Source organism: Protopterus annectens, chromosome 15.part0 (assembly GCF_019279795.1).
Source record: "Protopterus annectens isolate FY-2018-M chromosome 15.part0, PAN1.0, whole genome shotgun sequence".
NCBI lineage: Eukaryota > Metazoa > Chordata > Ceratodontiformes > Protopteridae > Protopterus > Protopterus annectens.
This window is the reverse complement of record NC_056749.1, coordinates 709,841,704-709,857,707: the sequence shown is the minus strand read 5'-3', so window position 1 is coordinate 709,857,707 and position 16,004 is coordinate 709,841,704. Positions and strand designations below refer to the sequence as shown.

General features: G+C 41.2%; 1 protein-coding gene across 2 annotated transcripts in view; it reads left to right on the top strand.

Moving 5' to 3' along the window:
* The window catches only part of MOSPD1 (motile sperm domain containing 1), a 765,007-nt gene that overhangs the window by 48,527 nt on the left and 700,476 nt on the right, over nt 1–16,004 (top strand). Inside the window, exon 1 of one of the 2 annotated variants that reach the window (XM_044057572.1) lies at nt 3,260–3,358. The exons of the other annotated variant lie outside the window; for it this stretch is intronic. The gene's annotated coding sequence lies outside the window, so the exon portion shown is untranslated. Of the gene's footprint in view, nt 1–3,259; nt 3,359–16,004 lie in introns of those variants that run through there. 2 annotated transcript variants of the gene reach the window in all.

Genomic DNA, 16,004 nt, shown 5'->3' with positions numbered 1-16,004 from the left:
TGTCAATCCAAACACCAAACCAGTCTCCTTTACAACTCTCAACGGTCTGTTCAATTTTTGGTGCAATATTCTTTTTCTTGGGCCATGTGAAAACATGGCCCTGTTGAAATCACTCACGTTTCTCTCAGTTTTGAGACATTTATGTTGTAGCAATTTCCTTTCAAACAACAAAGCGGTATCTACTAGTTTATCAGCAAACGAGTCAACCAAATTAGCCGGAAACCGTTCATACAACCCTAATTGTTGTTCTTTAATTGTAAACACCAAAGCATCTTCCTCCGGTTTAAAAAAGTCAATTACGAGTCTTAACTTGGAGGTGAGTTTCAATTATTTAAGCTTTTGCCATTGTGCGAGCTATTCCAGGTATTGCTCACCATATGCAGGCATTTTAAAGATTTGTAGACCCCTTGGAATAATTTTCTTCCGCAGACAAACCTCCAAATGCTGCCTTTGAGCTTGAAGGTGTTTAAGTTTCAACATTTTGGATTCCACGTTGTCCATCACTTTCATAAATGCTTCAGTGTCATACTGAGGTCCGTCATTAACAACTGACTGGAAACATTTGTCCATCACTTTCATAAATGCTTCAGTGTCGTACTGAGGTCCGTCATTAACAACTGACTAGAAACATTTGTCCATCACTTTCATAAATGCTTCAGTGTCATACTGAGGTCCGTCATTAACAACTGACTGGAAACATTTACCCAATAACAGTAGTGGATTTTCGTTTCTCACCTAACAATGCATTAGGCTGTTCAAACGATCACCGGAGTCGTGCACAGAACCCCTGGGTATTATAATTCATTTCCAAGGCTCCTGTGAACCCCTCAGCCATGCTCTCAGCTCATGTAACCAACAAAGTAAAACAAATAAGGAAAATACCATAGCTGAGATGAATTGGTTGAGTGAATACAAAATAGAACAAACAAACCAATGGAGTAACACACTGTCAAGGAGCTCATAAAATGTATTTTAATGAATAGTAAGGGCTTTCGCAACTGCTTCATCAGACCATGCAACAAATCAGATTAATCAAGGCATATATATATATATATATATATATATATATATATATATATATATATATATATATATATATATATAATCAACAATCAACCAATTAAATACCTCTTCAACATTAAAGTGAACAAAGCACAACACGATATATCATACACACTAAAAGTGAAGGGAAAATATATATATATATATATATATAAATAAAATATGTGTGTGTTATATATATAAATAAAATATGTGTGTGTTGTTGTTGTGTCTTTTGGCTTTTCCTGGTTAGGGGTTGCCACAGCAGAAATCCAGTCTGCTAATGATTGGTAGTAGACTTTTACATGCCGTGTTGCCAGCTCTGACGCACAACCTTCAACGAAGGTACGCCCATTCACGCATGTCTCCACGCAGAAGACGCTCTAGCTGAGAATTGAACCGGACAGCGTCTTTACTGTGAGGCGACAATGCTACCGCAGCACCACCACCGCAGTGTGTGTGTGTGTGTGTGTGTGTGTGTGTGTGTGTGTGTGTGTGTGTATATATGTGTGTGTGTATATATATATATATATATATATATAAACATATAAAAACGTACATGTATAAAAAATATATATACTATACTTTATGTAGCCAAAAACTAATTATCTCCTAAGACCACTTCCTTTCAAAAGGGGTTTCAGGGGAACCTTCTCATTAAGCCCACTCCCCTGGTCTGTTCTCAACCTATTCATCCATCTAACTTCCCTGGTCTCAGTAAGGTTCCTTGTATCACCCCCCCCCCCCGAATACTGATGGGTGTCCTATCTATAACTAAAAAACGAAACTCATGTTGTGAACTGGTGTTGCATGTAGCACCTGTCTTGAAGTAAAATCTACGTCCAGGATCTGGGTGCTCAAAAAATCGATTGCTATCAGGGTAGCTGCAAAAATTGCAACTACCACAAGGTAATGTCACATGACCCAGATCAGTCATATGAGCTCTATAGTTATGTTCAAAGGTAAAGGTTATGAGGAAGAGTAGTTATATAAAAGTGCTTTGGAGGTATATAATAAAAGATATACAGATTGTAAACCAATATTAAAAGGAGGCTACACCCCAGTTAAGGCGAATAACATAAGGGACCAATTTTTAAGTTGGGTCTATATCAGAATATCGAAGTTTTAAAACTTTGAATGTTCTAATATCGACCGGTTTTGAGCGAACACTAAAAATAGCAAAGCTGCAGAACACTGAATTTGGTTGGTTGGCTGGTTCTGTGGCTTGGCTATTTTCAGCGCTGTGGTGGAAATGTACGTTGCGGGTTCAGGTAAGTGTGCAATTGTGTGGTTGTTAGGGTTAGGGCGCGGGTTAGGTGAATTAGGGTTAGGGTGTGGGTTATGGAGCGGGTTAGGTGAGTTAGGGTTAGGGCGCGAGTTAGGTGAGTTAGGGTTAGGGCACGGGTTAGGTGAATTAGGGTTAGGGGCGGGTTAGGTGAGTGCGCGATAATGATGGACCTTAGGGTTTGGGTTAAGGTAAGTGGATAGATAGTAGTGTATGTATAGTTTAGTGTAGGGTTAGTTGTAGGATTATAAGTGTGTGTGTGTGTATTGATGTTTTTTAGGTGTGCTTCTATTGTGTGTATGTGTTTCGGAATAGCGAGGAAAAAATTCGCTGTTCTGAATGTTCGATATTATGTGGTTTAGATATTTTAGGTTCGATGAAATAATATTCGCTATTTTCATCTTTCGATAGCGTGATATAAATGCTTTAAGTTAGATGATATGTCAGTGGATTCAGAGGTTCTAAGAAATATTAGAAACAACTGGAAGATATTACATGGGAATCAAGATTTATGGAACAGCTTAGTAGTGAATCACATTTTGTCAGTTATAAAACAAAAAGTTTCAAAAGAATGTTGGAAAAGTCTTACATGATTAATGGTCTGGAATTAATCTCTGATAGAATAGGAATGTATAAATGTGGTTCATGCAATATTTGCAAATTTATTTATGTTACTAAATATGTTACTGTTGAAGGGACAAATTTTATTATATATTTACAAGGTAGATACACTTGTAAGACGCAAGATTTAATTTATGTTGCTCTTATGTTCAGTTTGTACAAGTTTTTATATAGGTATGACTACTCAAAGATTAGAAAAGCATATAAAAAAGCATATGTGTAGTATAAAAGTTAAAGATAACAGGAATGTTTTATACAACTATGTGTTCTAACTTTAAAAAGTTTTTGTTTTCATTTTGTTTTCAGTTAATGAAAGTGTTCCACAGGATCCAAGGGGTGGAAATTACAAAGCTAAGTTAGAGACAGTAGAAGCCAGATGGCAAATGAAACTACACTCTTATACGAGTCCAGGTTTAAATGAAAATGTTAACATCAGCTGTTTTTTAAAGCATAAAAGACTGAACCTTTAACAAAATTAAGTATAGAGCACAGTTTGTTGTAGAATGTAATGAGATTTATGGTTTTAATTAGGTTTATTAATGTTAATTGATTAATTGTAGTTAATTGAATGTATTTTATTGTATAAAATACTGGTTGGAATGAGTTTGTATTTTTCCTGATGTGTGTGTGTGTGTATATGTATATATATATATTGAATGGAGTATTTTCCACATTGATGTGTTAGTTATGTCTGCAACAAATGGAGTGGACAGATTCCTGGAGTATTGTTAATCACAGTGTTATTAATGTGGGTTTTAATGTCCTCTGGAGTGTCCACTTCTCAGAGTCAGTAAAAGGCATGTGCCAGGTATGGATACCTGGCCAAGGAAAGTATTATTGCTGCTAGTGCCTCGTCTTTAACATATCCATGTTTAATATGTTAACTGATAGGTGGATGTTTTAATTTTTCACTACACAAAGTCACAAATGTAAAAGAACACTTTATCTTGCAGGGATTGGTTTCTTATATACAACAATGGCAGAAACTGAAATGCATATTGTCGACAGTGGTGTGTTACAAACACCTCATTAACAGTTATTGCTTGCATACCTCTCAACTGTTCAGAATTTCACAGAATGTCTATCTTTTTGCCTCATATTTTGATCTGTTCTTAAAATTTCTGGTGTTCTTATTAAATCACTGGGGATTTAAGTCACTAAATAATGGCAATATGACCTATATTTCATTTTCAAACTTTGTTCTTATAAACCTAAAAAGTTGCCAGAATATAACCGATTTTCTGAAGGTACAATGTACAAATGCTGCTTCCTTTAACTGAAGGTCTGAGAAGTGAAATGCTGTTATTTAATATTGGTGTAGAAGCAGTATAAAAACAATTGTATTTTAGTTTTACACAAGTTCAAAGTTTGATAAACGTTCAAATGTTAATATAAATAAACACTATTGCTCTGGTTATATTTTGTGTTTAATATTTTGTCTGTTCTTTAATTTGTGTTTGAATGCTGGTATCCCCCAATTCCATTGGAGTAGGTGGGGGTTATATAATTATGCATGTAAATTTTATGTTAATCAGCAAACGGATTTTTGGAGAGTTGTACCTACTTGTCATGGGCCATAAAAACATCCTGTGTTACAAATCTAGACTTAAACAACATACTAATAAATCTATAATACATTAATACATATAAAATATATCTATATAAAAAATATATAACAGTATATGAAAAATATAATTATAAACACCTATAGCACAGACAAGTTGATGGCTCTGATATTATTCATAACTGTCAAAAACTTCCTTTTATTAATTATACTTGACCTTAATTGTTTTATAAACAATTATAAAAATATAAAATCAAAATATGGTGAATGAATGAATTGATAGGATCGTTAACACCTTACAAGCCCACATGTATTAGTTGCTGAAAAAAATTTGTAACCATTAAAATTCATATGGTAATGAAAGCTCAAAATACATAAATGAAATATCTTGTCTACAAAGTGGTCTGAGTTTTAAAATACTATTGATGGAGCTATATTTATTAATGCCTGACTAAGCATTTAAAATAATTTGCCATATTAGTTCTCTTTTTTTTCAAGTTGTAAAGACCAGGGACCACCACTTGGGTTATGTACCACCTATTGTATTACTAAATAATGGTCCTGATTACTAGAAATATGCTTGGCCAATTTATTAGTATGTTTGCCCCTTCCTAATAGCTTACTGATGTTCATGAATTCTATCTTTCAAGTTTATTTCTGTCTTGCCAGTATAGTAGGAAGGGCATTTTTTTTTTTTTTACAAAATGCCAGATGGACAACACTCTTTGTGGCATAGTTAAACAAGCGTTTGGTTCTGTATCTTATATTTCTGATCTCAAACTGTTCACTTTCAGAAACTAAGTTACATTAATTGCACATTCCACACATTTTCATTCCTGAGACTTTTTGGAATTATTGCATTTACTGAATTACAGCATAGTTTTACGGTTAACACCTCTTTTCGCTACCATTCTTGTTTTTTCCTTAATTTTAAACCTCAATTGCCCATCCTCATCAATAAAAGACAGTCTTTCAATAAAATTGCGTGTATATATTCATAATCCACAGTAAAGGTTGTTACAAAGCCAGTTGTAAAATTATACATGCCTTTATTCAGTCTAAATTCTAAAGAAAACTTAGAATTTTTGTTGCTTAAAATTGGATAAAAGTACCCATTTTGCCTTTTCTGAGTGACCTCCATAAACAATTCAGTAAGCAAAGCCAACGGGTATTTCCGGCAGAAAACATATCGATGAGCTTATTACACTCATTTTCAAAACCCAAGTCCAGAGTAACCGTGCAGGCTGCCCGAACCAACTGACCTTTCACCTCTGACTTTTTCTGATGGGCTTGGTGGGCACTTTGGTAATGTAAAAATGAATTAGAATAAGTGGTCTTTCTATATGTCTTGGAGATTAACCTTCTGTTAGTTGTATCTTTTTGCAAACAAACATCCAAGTTACTTATAGTGTTGGTATTCACCTCACAAGTAAATTTAAGATAATAAGTAATAGTATTATGAAATTCAGCAAATTGCTTCAACATATCCAAAGTGCCTGTCCGTAACACAAAAATATCATCCAAATAGCGGATATATACATGATAAGCGTACTAAATTTTTCATTGTTAAGTTCATATTTCTTTTCCAAAACCACCATAGCTAAATTTGTGAATACCATGCCACAAGGTGATCCCATCGCTACTCCTATGTAGGTTGTAATTACCATCAAAAAATATGTAATTATTAAATAACACAATTTCCAAAAGCTCAACATACAAGTTGATATTTGTTTGGGCAACACCTTTTGTGATTAGATATTCGCTAATATCCTCTATCCCCTTTTGTTGTGGGATAACCGAAAAAAGAGCTTTGGTAAGGAAATAGAAATCGTCATCAGTTTTATTAAGCAAATGCAAAAATTGCCAAAACAGCCATCAACTCAGCTGTGTTGTAGGTGTTTATAATTATATTTACATTTTTTCATATATTTATATATGTGTATGTATGTGTGTGTATATATATATATATATATATATATATATATATATATATATATATATACATACACACACATATATAATGTGTTCATTTATTATAGTTTTATTAGTATGTTTTGACAAATTTATAGCACAGGATGTTTTTATGGTAAAATATCATGTCAACTAGATGGTAAGGTAACTTTAAAGTTTGGTAAGTTATGATATCCCTTCCTGCGTTGGTAACTTTTGCCGGAATATCAATGGACAGTTTTCACAGAGAACGTTATCTGATGAAGTTTGCCATTATTCAGACAAAAGTGGCTATATATATATATATATATATATATATATATATATATATATATATATATATATATATGTATGTGAGAGAGAGAGAGACGGCAGCTTTCCTAGCTAAAAGGTCTGAGCTCCAAGCTCCTCCCCCTACCCATAATGCCCTGCCATCTCCTTCTAACCCCCAGATCTTGTTTGCCACGGCTTCTGTAAGCTTCGCAGAACGAGCTCCAAGCGTGGTACTGTGAGTTTAGCACTAAAAAATTTAACTTTCTGTCAAACTTTCTCTGTCTTTGTGTGTGTGAACTCCCTCAACTTTCTTAACCTTTCTGGGTAGTTTTAAACTTTTTTGGTTAAGTTAAATTTATTCCCCTCGCCCCTCTGCGTGTGTGAAGGTGTGTGCGTGTGGGCCTGTTTTCTTTCTATAATGGCTGAAGGCCCTAAAGCTATTTTCTATAAATGTACCAAGTGTGGCCATAAGCTGTCCCCAGCGGATGGCCACACTCGGTACGTCCTTTGCCTGGGGGTTGATCACCTCTCCTCGGGCTGCACTATTTGTGCAGCCTTCAACCCCAGGGCTTTGAAGGATAGGAGGATGAAGCTTATTCTTGCGGCCCTTTTGCCCCCGGTTTCTGCTTTGTCCTCCTCCTCCTCTTCCTCTGTGGCTCCAGCCGCGGCTGCCTCACCTGCCGCTTGCGATCCCCTGGCCGGGACTCAACCTCCCTCTTTGGCCTAGGAGGAAAGGGACGGCAAAAAGGACAAAAAGGATAGGGAGAGAGAGAAAGTAAGGCAGCACAGCCACAGGAGGTGGTCCGAGTCGACCCCTTCGGCACCGCCGTCCAAACAGCTTGCCTCTCCCCTTAAGGTCTCCGGCTCCATTCTCCACATTTCTCCCCGGAGCTGGAGGAAGAGACCCAGTCACCTTCAAGGTCATCTAGGTGGCCTTGCCGGCCTCATCTAGATCTACGAGAAGTTTATCTGACACAGACATGGACCGGATGATGCGTTGATTTCTCCAGGCCCAGCTGGAGAATGGGAGTGCTCTTGTGGAGCTCGACACTCTTTTTCACCCCCATTGCTCATTTTCCGACCCGCTATCGGGGATCGGAGCTGTCGGATCCGACTAGCTTTGGAGCTAGGGTAGGGTCGGTGCCAACAGCATTTCCTACTTTGGTGCCGACTGTACCCTCGAGCCTGTTGGATCTGCTTTCAGATCTGAGCTCTCGGGGCAGTGAGTTGAGCGTCGGATCCGGAGGGGTTACCGGGCCTTCAGCTCTGTTAAGGTCGGGGCACACTACCCTTTCGGATCCGATCGGGTCAACTTCGGCACCGGTCTGCACATCTGATCCGAGGGAACTACTTTTGGATCCGAGGGAAAGCAGTTCTCCCTCAGCATTCGACGTCGTGGAGTGGGTCCTTTTGAGGGAATCGAGGACGCAGGCTCTAGCTACGGATCCACCCGCCATTCCCACTCAGACGGCCTGTCTTCCATCATCCGGCCCCAGGGACAGCCTGCACCTACATCCCAGATTGTTCCCGTAGAGGAACAGGACATTGTTGGCAAGGCCTCTTCGGACAGCCCCCCCGTGGAGGTCCCTCACAAACGAAAGTGCAAGAGAAGGCACTTGGACTCACCTGAGTCCCTCATGGAGGACACGGACATAGAGGAAGGGGAAGGTTCCCCAAGGTCACCCCCTGAAGACGTCTCCTTTGGAGACATTATGGAAATGTTACGCATTAGAGGGGGGTTGTCTGCCCAAAAAGCTTCCTCGGATGAGTCTGTGTTTCTGGAGGCGTTTGACACAGGCCCATCTACCGCTTGGGTGTCCCCTCCCGCCGACCCCCTGGTAGACCTCATAACTACCAGGGTATGGAAGGAGCCAGACACTGTCGAGCCAATACCCAAGAGACTGGACAGGATCCTCAGCCCTCCCACGGACAGGACAGTTTGGAGCAAGTGTGCCCCTGTGGATGCCATGGTGGTGGCGGCTGCCACTAAAAAGGAATTAGCACAGGAGATTTCCTCGGTGCATCCTCAAGACAAGGAGTCTCGGATGATGGACCGCCTTGGAAAGCGGATGTTCTCTTCAGCGACCTTCTCTGTAAGGTCATTGAATTATATGGCACATGTGATCCGGCTCCAGCGGGACCTGATTAAAGAGTACGCTGGGTCACTGCCAGAGTCCATGTCGGCCGCGGACAAGTGGACCTTCTCGGCTTGAATGGCTGCTCTCAAATCAATTACCAACACATCTATGCGGCTTCTCTCCCATGCTACGGAGGGAGCGGCTAGAGCTAGCGGAACTGGCGTCGTTTTACGTAGACAGGCCTGGCTCCGTCTCTGCGATTTTTGCGGAACCCTTCAAGGCGTCCTTCGCGAATGCCCCTTCTGACGGTTCTATGCTCTTCGGCAAAACCATCCGCGATATACTTCTCTAGAGCGAGAAAGACGGGAAGACGTTGTCTGCCGTTGGGATACACTTCTCGGCTCCTCAGAGGTCCTACTCCAGGAACCAAAGAGGACAAAAGAAGATGTGGTTCCGGAAAGCTCAGCAATCCCGTTTCGCTCTGGATCCCTCGTCCTTCAGAGGCAGAGGAGGACAGGGAGGACGCCGGCCCAGAGGTAGAGGGGGGGGGACTGAAGAATTTTGGGTCAAGAGAACCTTTTTCAGATCGATCCGCGCAGCAGCCCTGAGGGGTTGCCCGACTGCTCCCCTCTGGAGGCAGTCAGGGGCCGCTTCTCGGAACACCTAGCAAATTGGGAGTCCATTACGACAGATCGCTGGGTGCTCCAAATCATATCCAGAGACTATTCAATCCCTTTCCTAACTTATCCTCCCCGGTCAAGAGGACTCCCCAATGTTCCACCCGATCAGAGGGAGGCAGCAGCATCAGAAATTTGAGGGCTGCTAAGAAAAAGAGCCATCCAGCACGTCCCCCTCAAACAATCTGGATCAGGCTTTTACTCCAGGTTCTTTTTGGTGCCAAAAAAGACTGGGGACTTACAACCCATTCTTGACCTGTCCACACTGAACCCTGTCAGTCGCCAAAGAAAAATTCCAGATGGTCACTATTCAATCCATTCTCTCACTTTTGCAGGAGAACGACTAGATGTGCTCGATAGACCTCAAGGATGCATACTACCTCATTCTTATGGACAGACGATCCAGGAGGTTCCTCCGCTTTTGGCTGGGAGCCAGCCATTATCAGTTCAGGGTCCTACCCTTTGGTCTGACAACAGCCCCCAGGGTGTTCAACAAGGTCATGGCAGTTGTAGGGGCCCACCTGAGGCTACAGGGAATACAGGTCTTTCTGTACCTGGACGACTGGCTCCTAACCGCCCCCACCAGGCATCAACTCTGCTCAGGCAGGGACTATTTCTTGCATCTGGCCCGCCATCTAGGGATGACGATCAACCACAAGAAATCCTCCCTTCAACCTACTCAAATTTTGGAATTCATAGGGGCCAGGATAGACACTACACAATCCAGAGTCTTTCTGACAGCGGACAGACTTCGCAGTCTAAGCCTTCACATTCTAGATCTTTTACAATCATCAGCCCCCCAGCGGAACTAGTCTTGAGGACCCTGGGATCCATGGCAGTGGCCATCAATCTGTCACCTTTCACTCATCTGAAGATGAGAATCCTTCAATGGACACTGCAAGTTCAGTGGTCCATTCTACTTCACCCCCTGTCTACACCTATTCCCCTCAGCAGGATTTGCAGGGAGTCGCTTCTTTGGTGGCTCCGCTCCAGAGATCTGCGAGAAGGCTGCCCCTTTCGTCATACCCCCTCCCCAAGTCACAGTGACCATAGACGCATCTCTCCTCTTGGTGGGGGGGGGGGGGGCATTGCATGGGCAGATCCATCCAAGGCACGTGGACTATCACAGAGACCTCACTGCATATCAGTGTCCTGGAGATGAGGGCGGTGCTTCTAGCGTTGCAGGCTCTCCATCCCTTCTTCCTCCAGGAACTATTGCAATTCAAACAGACATGTCAGTAGTCTGGTATATAAACAAACAGGGGGGAACCAGATCTTATCCACTTTGTAGGGAGGCAATGAGAGTATGGGAATGGGCGATATCCACCAACCGCTTTCTCATAGCAATGCACATTCCAGGTCGGTCAAACAACTTAGTGGACAGGTTGAGTCGAATGATCCTCTCACCTTACGAGTGGTTTCTGAACCCAGCAGTAGCGAAACAAATCTTCCTCGAATGGGGTCAACCTTGCTGACATCTTTTCACCTCGCCTTCGAACACAAAGTGCAGCGAGTTCTTCGCTCTGATTCCCCCACCAGGGGAAGCCCCCAGAGACTCTCTAGTTCATGCTTGGCCATCCGTTCATCTGTATGCTTATCCTCCTCTTCCATTGATGACAAAATTCTTGCAGAAAGCTCGTCTGTTGGGGAGCAGAGTTATCCTCCTAGCCCCATTCTGGCCTCATCAAACCTGGTTCCCTTACCTGCGGTCTCATCTAGTACATCCTCCCTCCCTCCCTGGATTTTAGATCCCAATCCGGATCTGCTCTCTCATCCATTAGGATTGAAGACCCCCGACCTGGACCACCTCAAGCTCTCAGCTTGGTTGATCCAGTTCCCTTAATGGCTAGGACTCCTGGTATATCTTCCTCAGTTAAGGCCATCCTGGTAGCCGCCCATAAACTGTCTACCAGGAAAATCTACAAGAGTAAATGGAAACGTTTCTCTGTCTGGGCGGAGTACAGGAACTTGGACCCCTTCATGGCTCCTATCCCAGCAGTTCTAGACTTTCTTTCCCATACTTTTCATCAAGGAGCTAGTGCTTCTACTATTAAAGTTCATTTGGCAGCTATTTCCCACTATCACGTTGGAAACAGTTCAGGCCCCCTAGCGTCCTCCAAGATTTGCAAAACATTCATGAAAGGAACCTTTTTGTTAAGACCCCCTCTTAAAGATGCAGTGCCTCCATGGGATCTTACCCTAGTTCTTCAAGCTCTGACTGGGCCTCCTTTCGAACCCGCGGCTTCAGTCGACTTAAAATATGTATCTTGGAAGACGGTCTTCCTAATTGCCATTACTTCTGCTAGGAGGATATCAGAGCTTCACGCTCTTTGCAGTAAACCTCCATACATCATCTTTCATAAAGACAGGGTCTCCCTCAGGACTAATCCCTCTTTTCTGCCCAAAGTGGCTTCAGAAGCCAATATCAACCAGTCCATCAATCTACTTGTCTTCTTTCCTAATTTCCAAAACAGAGGAGAATACAGACTTCATTGTCTGGATGTTTACAGACAGTTAAGTTTTTACTTAAACAGAACAGCAGATCTTCGAAAATCTGATCAACTTTTTGTTTCCTTTGCTAAATCCTATCTGGGGAAACCAGTCACTGAAGTGACCTTAGCTAGATGGATTTCCCAATGCATCCTCCTTGCATACAAAAGTTCTGGTCGTCCTGAGCCCCTGAGAGTGCGAGCCCATTCTACCCGATCTATGGCTACTTCTGCTGCTTTCTGGTCAAGGGTGTCTTTGGATGACATTTGCTCAGCAGCTACTTGGGCTTCCTCTCATACCTTTATTACACACTGTAAATTGGATTTAATATCCAGAGGACACGCATCTTTTAGCTCCGCAGTGCTCCGGAATATCCTTCCATAAGGGCCTCCCAAGTTGTTGGTAGCTGGGGTCTCTGTCCCACAGGTTGCTGATCAAATGAAGTTAACTACTTCAGATAAAGAAGTTATGTACTCACCATAACGTTCCATCTGAGTAGGTAACTTAATTTGTCTGCAACCGACCCTCCCTCCATCCCCCGGACCCTTAGTTCATTATCAAAGGATCAGGATATGTCTTTTGCAGTTGACATCAGGTGGAATGTATTGTAATCCCTTCCTGTGTTATAGAATTTTCCTATTGCCTTTTTTGGCAAACTCGATCTGAGGGTTAGAGGGAGATGGCAGGGCATTGTGGGTAGGGGGAGGAGCTTGGATCTTTTAGCTAGGAAAGCTGACTGCTCGGATCCGATATCCACAGGTTGCAGACAAATGAAGTTACCTACTCAGAACGTTATGGTGAGTGCATAACTTCTTTTTTTAGTAGGTTACCGTTTGACATTGCGTTATTTCGTTAGCTGATTAGACAGCTCAGACTTGAGAATTAGCTTCAGGAGCTGACATGAGTTCTACGAGCAGTGCAGCTAAGGAGGTGGAACCTTCTGCTATGAGTTGTGATCTGTTACCTTTAATGGTGTCTGTACTAGATATAGCAGGTTTATCAAAAACACTTGAATTCTTTGATTGTAGTAGTTAATGTATTTAATGGGTTTCATTATGTTAAGTATTGCTCATGACTCATTAATGTAGTGTAACTCAACAGTAATTTTCATATATAAAGTGTAGAATAATATATTTATATGGTTATAATTTAAGGGGCATATAGCCTTTAAAAAAAAAAAAAAAAAGAAAATACAGAGGTAATACTGTTTTAAGCAGTAGTGTGAGATGCAAATGTGTCATGTGACCAGATGAGCTTTGGGCACTTGATAGTAAACTACAGAGCTGGCAGCATGCCTGGCTCATTTAAGGTCTTTAGTTAAATGTGATATTTGAACTGTTAAAGCCTTTGCCAGAACACAAGTCTGTAAAACTTAACAATAACATCTCAGTAGCCAAAGTAAATGGGTAAAACATAATATGTGCGTGATCTGGATATTATTATAAGGTTGTCAAAAAAGGTGGTAGTATTAATTTTATTAGAAAACTTTGAGAATGGACCATGATTTTTTTTTTTAAATGACACATTTTTTAACTCTTTTTGCTCCCCTACATCATCTTACAGCCTTTTCCCCCTGTGCCTTTCACCCATGGCTGGGGCTGCCAGCTTACCTTAACACCTCCAGCTGGGGCCAGTTGAGGAGCGTAAGGGCCTCAAGGGGGATCTTGTTACCTTCCATCAGGGAGTTTTCCTATTTCTGGCCTATTTGTTTCCCCACTAATCCAGTGGCTGAGTGGATACACCTGAGGGTTGGGAATGCAGTGGGTATGTGTGGTACCTTGCCCCTCCTCAGTGGCAGCTCAGACATGTCCTCATCCTTCTGCCCTCTTTGGACTTCACCCTCATTATGTTATAATCTTCAACCTCAACCAGATATTTATGGCAGGGAACACCCAGTCAGCTATGCTCATCTGCCTGTGCGTCACCTGAGCTGCTAATTAAACCTGGCTTTATTCCTCTTCCACACCACCAGAGTGGCAAATGACCATATATCTTTTATTTCCTTACTCATCAAGAAGTTGCTGGAGTGTGTGATGGATGGTGCACGTTTTTGTAAGAACGCATCTTTAATCCTGTTTTCTGTGAAAATCATTAGAACTTGTGCATTAGGTAGAAGTTAGAGAACTCACACAGGCAATCAGACTGTAAAGGAACAGTGATTGCCTTCCTTCAAAATGATGCGCAGATTAAGGAAAGAAGATGGTGGATGTTTCTGGCATAGTAAAAATATTCTGTGTACCCAGAGGGTCCTTCAGCTTGTCAAATACTTTACTGCAGCAGTATATAAATAGAGATATTGCTTCCTATAGTTTTGTGCTGGTTGGCCATGAGATTGCAGGAGCTGGCCTTTTCTTTGAACATTCAGTTGTTATTGCTTTGGGATTGAAATGTGATTTGAATTTTGTTCTAGAAGTCTTGATGAAAACTTTGACTGAGCCAGCTGTCTTGGTTTTCTTAAATTTCTGTATTTCAGAGGACCCTGCTATAACATCTGCCACGAGTGTCTATATTTTTTGCCTAGGTATACAAAGTGCCTTTTTGAAGAGAGACTGTGTTTCTGTATGCATACACATTCTGTATTGCTTGTAGCCAATGGATTCAGCTGTCCTCCTTTTTATCCTCGTCCAAAGAACAAGTGAAAGAGACTGTTACATTTTTTGATGCCTAGAAACATCTGTTATTTTACATTGTGACCAGTATTCTATTGGAAGAATCAACATGTATTTCAAAAAAACGGCAATAAAAGACATTTTTTACAGAGAGGCAAGCTTTCATGCACCTCCCCTCCATCGCTTCTTGTATGTCAACTCTGGGATGGCTGCGTACTGGGAGAAGAAGAAATCACCAGAATGCTGCAGCCCGAGTCTTAGAAGACAAACCCCCCCAACTGCATAATAGTAATCACACACAAGAGTGTCTTATCATTAATATCTTCACAACAAGCGTGGCCCACCTGCAAATCCATCCACAACCCGCCCTTTTCCCCATTTTTTTGCACATGGGATTCTGGTTTCACATCAGCAGTGACCATCATCTAAAGCCTATGTTTACGTCTTTGGGAGTCTAGCCCTGCTGCACTTCTTTCATACTACACACACACATGCAGTCGCACCTTCCGCAAATTTAGTGTCCACATACACGGAATATACAAATTTTTAACATACAAATTCTTAACTTCACACTCAGTAGTTTTACATGACCGTAACCACAGCCTTCACCATTTTTTTTCCTGGTTTTTAAACTCATAAAGGAGAATGTATAGTTTTCTTTGGCTTCAGCTGTCAGCCCAAGGTTGTGGACTCCTTTAGTGGACCTAATAGTGGTGTTCATTTTTTGTAGTGGTTTAGATAGGGACGAGGAGTTTTGGGTCTACTATATCATTTAAGGTGTTTTTTTTTTTTTTTGTACAGTTTATTTATGGTGGTGGACCACTAGGGTGGTTTGTTTTAGAATGTTCTATGATACTTGATTCTGGTAAAGACTCTTAGCTCTATGCATTTTTCTAAATGAGTGTAGAATTCCTTAGTGATGTTTGCTGCTATATCAAGGCCAGGGTTGATGCAGTCAAGGATTAATTTTGATATTTCATCATAATGTAGGTTGATGTTGGCATGTTTGTATGCCTTAAATTCAGTGGATTTACTGTAGGGGCTTTTGGAGTTTTTTTTTTTTAAAGGGGAAGATTGCAAGTTTGTGGTCTGCATTTACTGGGTAAGAAGATGCCAGAATAGTAGTGGCCATAATTTTAAGAATCCAGTCAAGAATGCTGTCTTCTTTAGTAGGTTTACTTACCAACTGTTCAATGGAATTTTTGTTTATTAAGTCTATGAATGTTTGAGGATTTCCTGTACTGGGGGTATATGTGTCCCATTTTATTGAGGATTTCCTGTACTGGGGGTATATGTGTCCCATTTTATTGAAGGATAGTTAAAGTCACCAAAAATGGTGGATATTTTACTAATAGGGAGAATGTTAAGAATACTGAGTAATCTTACGTGGTCATTGGGGGACAAAGAAGATGCTCT